The 15118-nt window shown below is 34.7% G+C and overlaps 1 pseudogene; it reads right to left on the bottom strand.

Moving 5' to 3' along the window:
- Positions 1-9628: 9628 nt before the first annotated feature.
- Positions 9629-11155, bottom strand: LOC131859010 (26S proteasome non-ATPase regulatory subunit 4 homolog; annotated as a pseudogene).
- Positions 11156-15118: the final 3963 nt, after the last annotated feature.

Here is a 15118-nt window from a genome sequence, read left to right on the forward strand (position 1 = left end):
AAGGTTTTTATGTTTTATGTAGAAGAGAGCATCACAACACTTGGTTCCAAATAAAGAGGGGAAGGGGGGTTGCAAAGGATAGCTCCATTAGCTTTAATTGTTGTCTTGAATTGTAGAGATTTCTTAAGGATTTGATTTATTTGTAATGAGCTAAGTTCTTTTGGATGTAACATTGTGATTTATTTTCCTTCTTTCATTTTTTTTGTGTTATTATCTATTGTAGTGCTATGTTTTAGTATAGGGTGGAGTAGCCGATCATCTATCCCTTAGATCAATAATTTAGTTAACTTTAAATTTTAATACACTTATCAATTAGCAATTATCATTTAAAAAGTTAGAATGTACTATCCTAGACATATTATTCCTTGTCTATGAAAATTAATTTTATAGTTAAGCTATTTAAGAAATGACAACCCGAATCTTGTATTATGAATAATATCTTTTGTAACAAATATAAGTATTTATATTTTGAAAAATAGTTAATTCCTACAAAAATATTAACAAAATAATTGTATCACAAAAGGTAATATGCCTTCTCGAGTGACAATAATATAACTCATAAAATGATGGAAATATTACTTAGTAGAAGATGACTGAAAAATAGAAGTTAGAGAAGAGAATAAAAATAAATAAAAATATTAATATTCATTTATAAACTTGTTTTCACAAGTATCTAATTTATTTGTTTTGAATTAGTTAACTAAAATTATAAAATTTAATCATATTCTTGAAAGTTATTATTTGTAATGCATGCAATCTACAAAAATATTATTTTACTAATTAAAATTGTAACATACTAAAATTTATATTGGTGGATTTTTTAGTTTTTCTTCTAATTACTTTGAGGAGGGGACCTTAATATACTAACTTATTGACATAGTCCATACTCTTGTGTAAACCTAGATATGTTTTGCAATGCTATTTGCATATTCCTTATAGACATTCTTATATGCCTATCTCTTACTATAATCACATCTTTGTTCATCCTAATGCATTCTCCTTATCATGTAATTGATATTATTTTGATTTCACCCATTTTTATGTCTTAAGTCATAAGGATGGTCTTAATATTTTACACTTGGTCCTTTGAAATTTTGAATTTAGAGTTCAAGTTTTGGCTAACCACTAGCAATTATTTATCCTTTGGGGACCAGCTAAACACCAATTTATACAAGTCATTATCATGCTATTTTATTTGAAGACATTCAATGTATTCACTTCGGGTTCTCATATCTATAAGTATTCCAAGGTCTATCATTCACAACACAATACTTCAATTGATGCACTAGAAAATGATATGTATTTGCATAAGCTTTTTAGGAGGATATGCATGTTTGAAGAGTATCATTTTTATCGCTAGGCACATTTCTATTGATCAACCTAGAAAAACATGTTCCTTAGTGATAAATTTAAGACCACAATTCATTAAATTGTTATAAGTATAATTAAAGAAACTATAAGCCCAAGGTAAGGTGGGTTGGGTGTTGAGCTAGTCGCGAGGATAGCTATAGGCAGAAAAGAAAAACAAAAACAGAAGCTATATTAATAACTTGTAAGCTTTCATGATTAAACTCTTAAGATTTTCCATTAATTCCAACTATACATAAATGAAAAACCATAAAATATTATATATATGACTTAGATTATATTTAAGAAAAAAATTATTTATAAAATATATAGAAAGAGATTTTTAATCATAGATTCAATTATTTTATTTATAAACAAAGAAATATGTCTAACATTATTCTATATTTCATAGAGTTTAAAGATAAATTTGACAACTTTTCAATCATTCACTTTAAATTTATTGATTTATACATGAACATGGACAATCAAATTTACAGATAACACATATTTTCTTACAAATATATACTAAATTTACTTACATGTACTACAGTATTTTATTTACCTATAGTATAAAATAAGATATCTTATATCTGAAAAGTATTTCATAAATATAAATTCATCCCCAAACACAAACGTTCACGTTCACGGGGATGTCTTTATTTTAAACTGGAGATTTCACGGAGAATAACAGTAAAAGTCTATAAGTGAGATAGTAATTCAAATTCCATAATACTAATCAGAGAAAAATATTTCAATTCCCAAATGGTGCTGCCACATTCTATTCTGCCGTAACAGTAGTATCACTCTCAATGGTATATCCTTCCTTCAGTTTTTCAACTGAGCACAAAAACAGAGTTAAACACATGTGGTTCGAAAGTGAAAATATGAAGATTTAAATAATACCCATGCAAAAATAATGCGAAGTAAAAGTAACGTCGTCTTATACCTATCTGAGATCCTTTGCCGTTGTCGTGTCTTATGATAAGTTTCCTCGTGCTCCTAATCAATTGCTCCACTCTCCGAAATCCTGGTACACCCCTAAGCAATTGCTTGATGGATTCTTCTGAAGGAAAAGAAGTAAATCCCCCAAGCACAACTGTTGTGAGCTCCATCTTTTTAATTCTTGATTTCCTAAAAGCAATTCTTTTAAGGCTTGTTTGGTCGATTACAACTTCACATGGCCAGGCCTATTTATACATAAAATCAAATACTATGTCACAAGGAACCCACTAAATTCAATGAAATTGCATTGTCCCTTCACGCTTGCTTAATGAATAGGTGTGTAAGCATTTCATCAGTTTTGAATTGTTCAAATTTAACTTATGAGATCGCATTTTTCTTACTAATACACCGTTTACAGTTTGCAACGTTTGACAGGGATTTCTGTTTTGACCTAGCCGTATAAGTCTTGCTTCTCAAAATTGTTATCTTCCACACGTTATGTACATACAATTGGTCATGGCGAAGAGTGTCCTCCAAGCTCTGATTAATTTATGTGGGTAGGGAAAATCTCCTTCCTTTAACGCTCTTCACTCTATTAAAAATTTGAGAGACGTGTAGAGGATTTGTTACGTTGGGATGCAATCACAATCTCACAAACCCACCAAATACGACACGGGTAATTGCAGTGTTGTTGCATTCGTGCAACAGTCTTTCTTTGTATTTCAGGCCGTTTACGAGTTAGAACATGCCCGCCCTGAGTCGTTCAGAAATTAGGTATTATAAATTTTGACGATTTCATTTATTTTTAATGAATAGCTGTGTAAGCATTCTAGCAGTTTTGAATTGTTCAAATTTAACCTTCGTTTATTTTCTATTTACCTTTCTTTCCATGGCGTCTAAATTTTCAAAATAGTCTATTGCTGAGGTAATTTTTCTTTTAAAAAATAATTATGGTCAAGGACCCAAAACCCCACAGGTTTTGAAGGGACCAAAAACCCTTAGATTTTATAAGGATCTGGAACTCATGGTACAATGCTACTAAAAGAAAAGAATGACAACAAATTAGCAGCCAAACCACAAATTGGACATAAAATCGTCCATAACACATAAACAAGGGTTTTACAAGGCTCCCTTAACCTACAGATAAAACCATGGGTGTATCCACACACCCATCACCTTCAACAACACCAAATTACAATAGATCAACATATACTCACAATCTGGACTAATGGGGCTTTGAAAGGCTCCCCTAACCTTCATGGGGTTTTGAAAGGCTCCCCTAACCTTCATAATGGGTTTTGAAGGGGCTCCCAAAACCAGCAAACAAGGGTTTTCTCAGGCTCCCTTAACTTGAAACATATTGTTCAGCCCGTCATAAGCAAAGCTAACCCTTAACTAAAAACCATAATTGGCTAGACTAGGCCCTTTAAAATTGCTAGCATCTAGCTTGCATATGGGAATAACAAGGCTCCCACAACCGACACACCCAGAAAAAATAAAATCCCGAAAACACGCATGGGTGATTTGAAAGGCACCTACAAGGCCACCATCACCAGCAGCAAAAACTCCCGAAATAACATAAAGCTCCCAAGCAACACAAGAAACATCTGACTCCACCTCAATAGGAAATTTGTCTCCTCTAGCAGCATCCACCTCCACCTCCATAAAATATAGGACTATCTCAAAAGAAAAACCTAGAAAGACCCCAAGATGCATTTGTTTAAACATAATAAACCATGCCATGGAAGCACTACAGAAAGGCACAGAACAACCCTCCTTGAGCAGGGATCTTGACAAGATCACACCATCAAGGCCCAAAATCTTGCAAAAAAAGGGTTTTAAAGGGGCACCCTTAACTATCAAAAAGCACAAAAAAATAGGGGCTGACATAGAGCATTTGAAACCACAAAGATCCACTCCATGAGGTTTTAATAGGCTCTCCAAACCCACATCTCTCAGTTTTAATGTGGACCCTAAAACTAGAAGAGAGAAAGACCACAAAGATTTTTGAGGGAAAGCAACCACCCATAACAACCCTCTACATCAACTCATAGGAAAAAAACCAAGGTACAACTCCACCTCTATAGGAGTCGGTATGACCTCAATAGATACCTTAACAAAAGACCCATAAGAGAGAAAACAAAAGGGGAGAATAGGAGAGTCAACAAACCCCCCAAAAACCATAGATCTCACTCCAAAAAAACCTCCTGGATCCAAGATGAGTCCCTTACAATGAGCAAAGGGGGAAGCTAAACATCCATCAACGCATAGATGGGAAACAGACCCCGGAAGCCATCCGCTAAGAGGACCTAGCAAAAAGATCCCAACCCCAACTGTAGCATCCAACATCTCCGCAACATCAAATGAGTAGAGAGCCCAACCGCACCCAAGAAGGGGAATGTGCCAATGGTATTGCAACCCAACAAAGCCATTGGGGAAGAAGAATAGACCATACAAAAGTCTTTCACCAGAGAAACCTCTATCATCTGGGTCTTTAGCTCCATCTTCATCGCCGCTCTCGCCAGAAACCCTACCCGCATCTCCTCGACTGCACCACTCCATCTTCTTTTCAAACATTTAATTATGGTCGCGGATGTTAACATTATATATATATATATATATATATATATATATATATATATATATATATATATATATATATATATATATATATATATATATATATATCACAATTTAATTTTAGAATAGTGTTTGTGTACAAGTGGATTTATCTAAAAATTTAAAGTAGATAGTAGATATTTACATTGAATAGATGAAATAAATTAAAGGTGTTCTCTATCTAAATTTATCTAGTACTTATTATGAATTTTAATATTATTTTGAGTACGAGATTGGGATTGTTTGTAGGTTTGTCCACATTATAAGTCTATCACTCAACATGCCTCTAGATGCAAAAAGAAGAGGTTTATTCTACCATGGTGAGTAACAAAGCCAATAACATTAGTAATAATGGCCTCCCACTTAAGCCATCCTTGATCTCTACAAATAATTCCTTGAAAAAATAAAATATGGTTTCGAAAGCTCTAGGCATGTGAAAGTTTATTGTCTCTCCTAGTATGGGAGGCATCTAGTGAGGCAAAATTCTCTTAAGTATTATATTAGGAACATCAATTTTGTTCTCTAAAAAAATCATCACTACTCCATACACATCTCTACCCCTAGTTATGTAACAAAGACTGTGTAGTCTACTAGATAACATAGAAGAAGAATATATGCCAGAGAAATGACATCCTATCTAGTCTTCCATCTCAGTGGATTGTTTTAGATAACACCAAGATGATTATTGATACTCATTCAATAATTGTATTTCTACGAATTTTAAAGATTAGATGAACTTCCCATTCTAAGTCATAACACTCAACAACATTTTCAATGTGTAAACATTCTCTATTTACAATAGATTTAATTTTACGTTTTTTCCTTCTTGGCGGTTTCCATGTTGTCTAATACTCTAGTCATTTTTGTGTGCTAACTATGAAATAGGTGATGGTGGTGTTTCAATATTTCTATCTCCTATTGTGTATCAACACTTAGTTGATTATGGATGTAATCCCACCAACTAGGCATTATAGGATCATAACAACATTAATAACCATTTATTTAGTGTCATTAATGTTATGTCTTTAATGATGTTGTTGAGAGATTTCCTGTTGGAAATAGACTAAAAATTTATTGCCTACCACCACTTTAATTGTGTATTGTAATTTTAATATAATTGGAATAGCCTCTAATAAATACAAGATGATTCTAATGCATTGGATAGCTAGAAAAGGAAGCATGGTAACTTATGTGTAATTTTCATTTTTTTTTTAAATCATAGTCTTGGTCACCACTAAGATCCTATGCTGTGATACTCATGGACTAAACTGAAATCATGAACCAACAAGTTTCTTGATCATATTTATAGAGCCATGATGTCACTTTGATATGGATGAAAATGGGATCCTAGTCTATGGAGTAAAACTCAAATCTAAAATATCTGTAGTATATCATTAGGAGTATAAATGGGTCCATCTACAATCTTAATAGGAGAGCTAAAAATTTGGAATTATTTTCCTTTGTTGCAATGGAAATGAGATTGTGAAGTATGTGTATGAGATCTAGGGTTAATGATACAAAAAATATTATTTTTAGCAACAATATTAAAATATACAATCTGGATAGGAGACACAATGAGACAAATTTAGAAAAAAGATGCAGATAGGAATCTAGATTTGAAAACTAGAGCTGAAATTGATAGACACAAGAGTTAGATGTCCTAACTTGAAGATGTTAGAAACTGATAGAAATGAGTAGAAATAAAGAAAATAGTTTTGAAGGTCTATCTCCCAAAAATATAGGCTAAAATAAGTATACAAAAGTGTTAGGTGCCTTAATCTAGGCATTTTCATCTATTCAAAAGTTGTCACAAGCTATAATAGTCTAGTCTATGCTCTTGTACGAATTTTACCATCATGTATTAACACACACACATGAAAAATGAGGAAAAATGATGGTTCTGTATAGGGGATTTCCTAAGTCAAATTCTATGATTGTGTTCCCACCTCCACAATAACTATGGTGATGAAAAATAATAAGAGCCCTAGGGATGGCAAAGGCGAATATTCAATGGAAATGTTGGAATAAAATAATTATACCTTTAGTATGAAATCCTCTCATGGAGTTTCATTTATATTTGGCGATGCAATTCTCTTTACAAAAGTTCTGCAAGTTTTAAAACAATAGAACAACAAAAAGAAATGAAATCATGCTTGAATGTTGAATGTTGTATTTTGATACTCAATATGCTATTGACTTAGAATTAGAATCCTCTCTTGATCATATTTTTTTCCATTAGAATGTTTAAGAACTTATGAATAATAGAGGATGTGCTTTATATAAGGATGATAAGGCATTTTCAATAGGTTATCAATTACTAGTAAAATTAAAAAAATCAAGATTGGATCACAGACAATAGAGGCTGAAACTTGAACATGTTTAAATTCAGACCCCTTTTAGAGGGACTCGAGAACTAGGTACCCATGTCCACTCAAAAGGAACCCGCAATTAGGGAAATAAATTGTTAGGGTCTGAAACATATGAACTATTATTGCGATTAATATTTTATACTAATTAAGTTACAAGTTCTAAAATTAAATAATTTGGTAGCGTAAGGTATAAATGGACTTAACATAATCTAGGAAAAAGCACACTAAAATAGGTGCTAAGTAGAGTGTCAAAATTGTAAAGGAATACAATTTATGGTTATACACACCTCAATCATTATTTAATTTTGCTAATTGTTCTTATTTTGTAGCATCATAATTTTTTCCCTCTTGTGATGGAAGCTTGATTTCCCGATTTTCTTGGTACTTTCTTTAGTATCTATTCCAATAGTTCATTTTAGGATGATTTCTAGCCTTGCCTTTACCCCCAACTCAACTGATGTTTACTATGATATTGCAAAACATTATCATTATTCTCATGCTTAAAAATTCATGAAATGCAAAATATAATATACTAGGTCCTATGTCATGGGCCATAAAATTTGGGTTTCTTATTTGGAGGGGTAATTTTTTGTAGGTTTAGGTACCCAATATTGGAGTAATTTTAGAAAAATTATGTAATTATTTATGAATTAGGTCCTTCAATTTTGTTTTCACTTAAGGTAAACTCTTAGGTGCTTTATTTTATCTAGGTATTATGCTTTTTTAGTTCGAGTTCACTTAGAGGTACTTCTAGTTAGCTTTTTTAGCTTGTACTTAAGCTTGATTTAGCTCCTACCTTGCATTGTTTTAGTTCTTCTAATTTTAATATTAGGACATCTCTTTATTTCTATAAAAAAATTCATTCATTCATTATAATTGTATCTACAATATTGTTTTGTGCAATAATACAAACTTTTCTAGTTGTTATAGAGCATATAATTTTTGCTTGATCTCTTTTGTGTGGTAGTCATTCTACTCGTAGATGATTCTTGGTTCTTGTGGTTGATCATATACTTCTAAATGGTATCAAAGCATCAAATTTGTCAAGTTCTTATAACCATGTTTGAGGGATCCAATCTGTGGTAATTTTTTTATGCACATTGGGCTCAAATGGAGGTTTTCATCACATCTGTAGTGTAAAAAAACCCTAAGATCAACTATTGTTTTGTCAAAATCTGAGTAGTTGAAAATTTGGGTCAAATTATTTAAGGGCATATAATTTGAGGCAAAATCTGGGGGTTGATAAAAAAAATCAAGGCACTTTGGTGCAAAACCTAGGTCACAATCACATTTAGAATGCCCAAAAACCTATAAAATACTTGCCAAATCAACAAAATTGAAGATCATTGAAATCAAAGCAAATCATTTTAGCTACACTAAAATTCATGCATCCATAGAACAATCCATACCGTTGTACTGTACAACATTGGTTCCAAAAATCCACGTAGGTGGGGTGCACAAAAAATTTGTAGGATTGATTTTTTGTTTGGTTTCAAAAAAAATTCTTTGGAAGTTTTAATTAAAATCAAGAGGGTGCATTTTTTTAAGGTTACAAAAAGCTTTTTAAAAAAGAAGTCAAAGAGGGAATTCGAAAGGGATGTACCTACTATATGTGTAGGTCTTGTACATAGTGGTGATGTCATCCTTGTTTTGTGGACCTACCAAGAAAAGCTCTGGCTTAAAATAGCAAGCACATCTTGTTGGTAAATAGATTTGTCTTGCTTAAAATAACTCATGATGCCTGAATTGAAAGACAAAGGGAACCAACAGTATACTTTTAACCAGAAAGCAATAAAGGCAACTAACATTCGCTCATAGCCATGACACAGATGCAAACAATAGATTTATAAATAAGAAAACACTTGAGAAAAAAGACACAAAGTTCCTTTTCCAAGTACTCACAACAAAGAAGGAAAAGATTGAATAATTTGCTTTCGGATGTATGAATGAATGAGAAATCAAAGTTTTTACAACAAACACATGCATAGCTGGAATGAACAAGAAAGTATCATAAGAATAACTGGAATGACTCAAAGGTCAAATTACAACCAAAAGAAATACACACAAACACAAAGATCTAAAAATGTCTTTCTTCCTCTCTCAGGATGCCAATAAAATGACTCAAACATCATCTTTATTCCTGTACCATGATTCTACCCAAAAACATAAATTGCCTTCCTCTTTTCCCTCCCTCCTTCACAGAATAGATAGCCAAAAAAAAAGTCCCTTTCCTCTCGAATGATTTTACATTAAATAGAGGAAGAAAACCGCTCCTACTTTTCAGCTATGTAACTGTTTCAAGAAAATGGCTCAAAACGAAAAAAGAAAAGTTACATTTTCAAAATTATCGTTTACCAAACCGAATGCAAAGATTGCATGCAGAACGTAACCGAAAACATTTCTAGGCTAGGGAGCTCTCCCAATATTCGTCTGTATGTCTGCCAAAGGTGACGGAGCTCAGCGTTCTCCTCCTCATCCAACATGAATATATCACGTCGGTACCCAACATAGCTTGTCTTTTCTCGCCATGCAACTTGACACAACTGAGAAACAATATCTAACTGTTCGACCTCGAGCCAATTCAAATTAGGCTACAAAACAGGTAGAGGTTCATCATCCCAAGTTCCTGTAAATATTAGAATGAGCAGAGAAAAATACAATAGCAGAAATAGAATAAAGCAATAAGAAAAAACAACACATGATTTATCGTGGTTCGACAAATTTGCCTACATCCACACTCAAAGCAGGGAATCACTTTATTAATCAACTCAATTTACATGGGCTGCACACAACCATTATATAATCATATTCAGATATAAAATGAAGAGTTTGGGGAAGGTAGAGAGTCATGTGACTATTGGGCTTCACATCCTAAACAATCTCCCCCTTGAAGACCAACCGGCACAGCCATGCACTGTGACACCCTGCTTCCATTGCGAAACTCACATTACAGCCAGTCTGCTAGATTTTAGCTTAACGATCTTCTGCTTGCATACACTTCAAATTAATCTTCTCCAAAGCATGTCAGACTGAATAAAACTTAACAACTGGACCATATCATTACTATTAACCGTGTCTACTATTCAGGTGCTCCCCCGTAACAAAACCGTGAGAAGATCACTATTAGCTGGTTCTAAAACAAAAAACTCCATAAAATAGACTATATCACTGAATAATCCACCCTCCAGAAACTTCCCAAACATGGCTCCTCTTTCCAAAATTTTAATTACATCCTCGTCTCTATCAACCGCCACATATATGAACACGACTTCTTTTCCTTCTTTCCTAAGCTCCTCATTTGACTGGCACAAAGCTTCATCGAACAAGCCAAAAAAGTGCCTCAAAACAACATCCATAGCATTTGGACCTACACGAACATTTACAATGTGACTATTGTCATTATTTTTTACAACTGCAAGAAAAGCCTCTAATTTTTCTTGCTTCCCATCATCTTCCTCTCCAAAATCCACAATATTTTCCTTCAATTTCTTTCCAATTGCTTCTAATGTCTTCTTATCAACTTTAACAGGACTTCCAGCAAACACTATAATTCTTTGCTACTGTTCTTTGCTTTGATGGTGTTTAAGTGCCAGCTGAGCAACTTGGATACCAGATGTCAAATTCATCTCCCCGACAACTTCTAAACCATGCATACATGCAAGAATTTTTCCAAGATTAGTTGTTGGTGTCACCAATAAACGGACATTTTTCCTAGCCAAAGTCATTACGTCCACTGTGTTCTCAGGTTTTGATTGGGTTTTCGCCCCACAAATAAGATTAACTATATCTCCCTGCGCCTGAAATCTATTGGGATTGTAATCCCCATTTCTCATCCACTCCCAATTGCCGATGCATATAATAGTAGCCTCGAGCACCATGGTGGAGGATGAATTAAAGTAGCAATGGAGATGAACTAAATAAAAAATCTCTGAGAAATCTGTTGTGGCCTCAACGAATTTCTCCAAGCTTTTCCTTTTCGACAACCCCTCTCTATTTATAGCTTTTAATCCATACTTTACCTTGCCCACAAAGTAATTCTTCAGGTTCTCCAAAGAAATTACCAAAATCTCGCACACATATTTTGCCTCATCTCTGAGACTGGCAAATTACGCCAAAGAGCACAACCATCACTGTTGCTAACGTTCGGATTGGGGCCAAAGCGGTTAGTTAGGTCTTGCAACAATCGATGAATACACACAAATTCTTGGGCGAGAGGAGGGATTGATTTTACTGTAACAGTCCTATTCTCCATCATGCATATCAATGTAGTTACACTGCTCACATAATTTGTGCTACCGTGCAAGAGGGTCGATAGACTATCAGAAAACATAAAATCATAAGTGAGCAATTTCACATCGCTGTTCCTTTTATTTGGGCAAAGAATGTCGAGCTCCACATTTGCCTCTTCACCTCCCAACATGGTGCACTTGGAAGACAATTCACACTTCAAATGTTCCTCTGTAATCTTGACCACCGATAAGGCTTCCACGACCTCTTTCGCTGCAAGGGGAATCTCGTAACAGTTGGGGTCAGTCTCCACCAAACGTTACATAGGCGTCATCTTTCCCTGCGCTATGAAATATTCCTCTAGAGTCTTAGCTACAAAACCTGTAGGCTGCGAATGCATGTTTGCGAGCCCTGTGACTTGCTCTGCAATGTCACTATGCTTTGCAAAGGCTTCCATGAGAATGTCAAGAAGCTGCACCTTGGTGAAACCTACCATCATTTTCCACGTGGTCTCCACCTCTAACTCTGCCTCTTCTTTTCCTAGGCCATTCTCGTCCTCCCAAGACTCCATCAGCACCATGCCGCTGCCACCGTTTTCTTCATACACTGCCTCCTTGGTGAAGCCCTCTCCGTTAGGGTCAACTTCCATCTCCGCCAAAACCTGCGGACAATCCAAAACAAGGCCTGAACCAGACTTGGTCTGGGACAACTCTCCCGCCACATCAGGCTCAACACGCTGCCTTTGTTTTGGCCTGCAATCAATATCATCGTCTGTATCATGATCACGAAGCCTTCTGTTTTCAGAAATATCTCCCCTTGCATGAATCATAATTTGATCGAAGCTTCTTCCATCCTGCACTTTGTCATCCAATTCCATAGGCTCATATTCTTCTATGAAATTGTCTACGCAAGAGTCTTCTCCCTCTTCAGCCGCAACCTCTACTTAGGCATTCAACAAATTTTCTCAACATCCTTTAGCTTGGCCTGAAGCTGAGCTTCTCTCAAAGAAGCGTTTTGCAAATCTTCTTGAAGAGCAAATATCTTGGCCTGCGTATTGCTATGATGATCTTCTAGAGCTATTATGAGATTCTCCATCTCAACATGCCTATCAACCAATATATCATCAAGGTTCCCTCTATTTACTTTTGATCCATTTAAGATTTTCATCAGTTCTTTTTCTCTTAAATGTCTTGAAGTCTCAACCTCCAAAATTTTGGCCAAGGTATCTTCCATAAAATACAATAAATTGGTGAGTAAGAAATTCTCCTCTTTTAGTCTCATAATTTTTTCCTCTTGATATTTTTCGACATCATATGTCTCATCTTCTTTAGGTTCATCTTCACTTGCCTCAGCGTCCTCTTCTTCGGCTGAATCCTCTTCATCTTTCCAGCCATCCCACCAATGTACATGGCATTTTATCTCAACTGCCATTTGCATAACAATTACTCTCTGCTCAAGCCAACCATGACTCTGATACCAATTGTAAAGATTAGAATGAGCAGAGAAAAATACAATAACATAAATAGAATAAAGCAATAAGAAAAGACAGCACACGATTTATCGTGGTTCGACAAATTTGCCTACATCCACACTCAAAGTAGGGAATCACTTCATTAATCAACTCAATTTACATGGGCTGCACACAACCATTATATAATCATATTGAGATATGAAATGAAGAGTCTGGGGAAGGTAGACAGTCATGTGACTGTTGGGCTTCACATCCCAACAGTTCCTTCAATGATTGGAAGTCCCATTTTGAGCTAACTGTGACTATCTAGCTTCTGAACAACCACCACCTTTCCTTGTACACTTGTTTGATGTTAATGACAAATGATGATTTATTTATATATGACACTACCAGCTCCAAAACCCACTTTTAATGCTAATATACCATTAATTTGCTGGAGCATTTCAAGAATAATTTAGAGCCTTCTCATGATATGCCATACATATTCATAAATGAGTTGGTGGTAGACCAATGCGCAAGGTACCAACTTGATTGTTGGCATAAAATTTGTAGCTTCTTATAATCACGGGATCACTAAACATTGGAACCTTTGACCATCGGCAATGCATGGAATTATGGAAGTTGAAAGGCACCCGACAACGGAGAGTCCCTGAATCAGCTCCTTTAGGAACTCTATAACTTCTTATCGATAGTTTTGGAGTTACAAAAACTTTTGATGTCTCTAATATCATAACAACAGTTATGCCAATGGTGGACTTTTCAAACCTTTGGCATCTAAGCTTGTCAAGGCTTATCAGAGGCTTTTAGAACTTAAGAATCGGCGGTTTTAAGGCTCATTGAAATGCCCAATAGTACAAAATTAAGGAAATTGCCAAATTTTTAAAATTCAAACCCACTTGTAAGAGGTTCAGGAGTTATGTGGACTCCCATTATGGGCCCCAATGTTTGATTTTAACTAAATCATTTACCCAAAGGATTTTTATAGCCTGAAATAATATTTCAAGAAGAGAATATTTTTAATGACCAGAACAAGGGGTAACATTGGCTACGATTGGGGACTCTTTTTCAGCATGAAAAGAAGAGAACCCCATAATCAAAGGCAGACCAATGATAAGTCCACTGGGTAACGGAGTCAAGGGAGCACACCAAAAACTAAAAACGATACCAATCCTAAAGACACAATAAGAAAAGGAAACGAAGACTCATTATATGCACCTGGACAGGGTGCATGAAAACCAACCCCTCCAATGCTCATGCAAATCCATTGATAGGTTTTGAGAAATAGGACCCATTGTGGAAAATGGATGTATGCATATGAAGCACCAGCAACCCCAGAAATAGCCTATAAGTCCAATGGAGATCTAGCTCATATAAAGTGTTCTTGTAGATTGGAATGCAACCTAAGAGCCATTTTTTATCATATGCTTCTTGAGTATGACTAGTCACATCTTCATGCTTTGTTCCACCTAAAAATACAACATCATGATCTTCATTGATGACCAATTCATCTAGCCTATCTCTTTAAAGGATTAATTTTAGCATTCTCTTTTTCATCGGCTGAAAAGTCAATCATCTATAGGCAAGGTATAACGGTTTTACCTTGAAGTAAGAAATCATCAACATAAATCTCATGAGTGTCCATCATTTGTGAAGAATTATTTTATATTCGTTCATAAAGGTTAAAAATAATATTTTCAACATCCATTTGGATTTCTCTCTTTTTGCGTGATTTTAATACTACTCTCAGAACCGCTGTCGAGAATATGTCTCTCTAATTTATCTTTATCATGAGGAGACAACAAATTTTCATCAACTAATTCAAAATCAGACAATTCAAAAAATAGATTGTCTCTAACGTTTGAATTTTCATCATATTCTGTTGACACATACAATGCATTGATTTTACCCCATCTAATCTTCCCTTCAAGTGTTTCAGATTGTCCCTCTTCTTTCACTTTTGCTGTAATATTTTTCTCACATGCAACATTTGTCATGACTTCTTTTGGACACATAAAAGAATCATCAGAAGTTGAATCTTTTTTCTATTGACTATAGGATAAATGATTTTTTGCATACATAACTTTAGTAGGTTCAACAAAGACATTTTCACATACATGCATCTCCTTTTCTGATGGTCTTTTTT

Source organism: Cryptomeria japonica, chromosome 2 (assembly GCF_030272615.1).
Source record: "Cryptomeria japonica chromosome 2, Sugi_1.0, whole genome shotgun sequence".
NCBI lineage: Eukaryota > Viridiplantae > Streptophyta > Pinopsida > Cupressales > Cupressaceae > Cryptomeria > Cryptomeria japonica.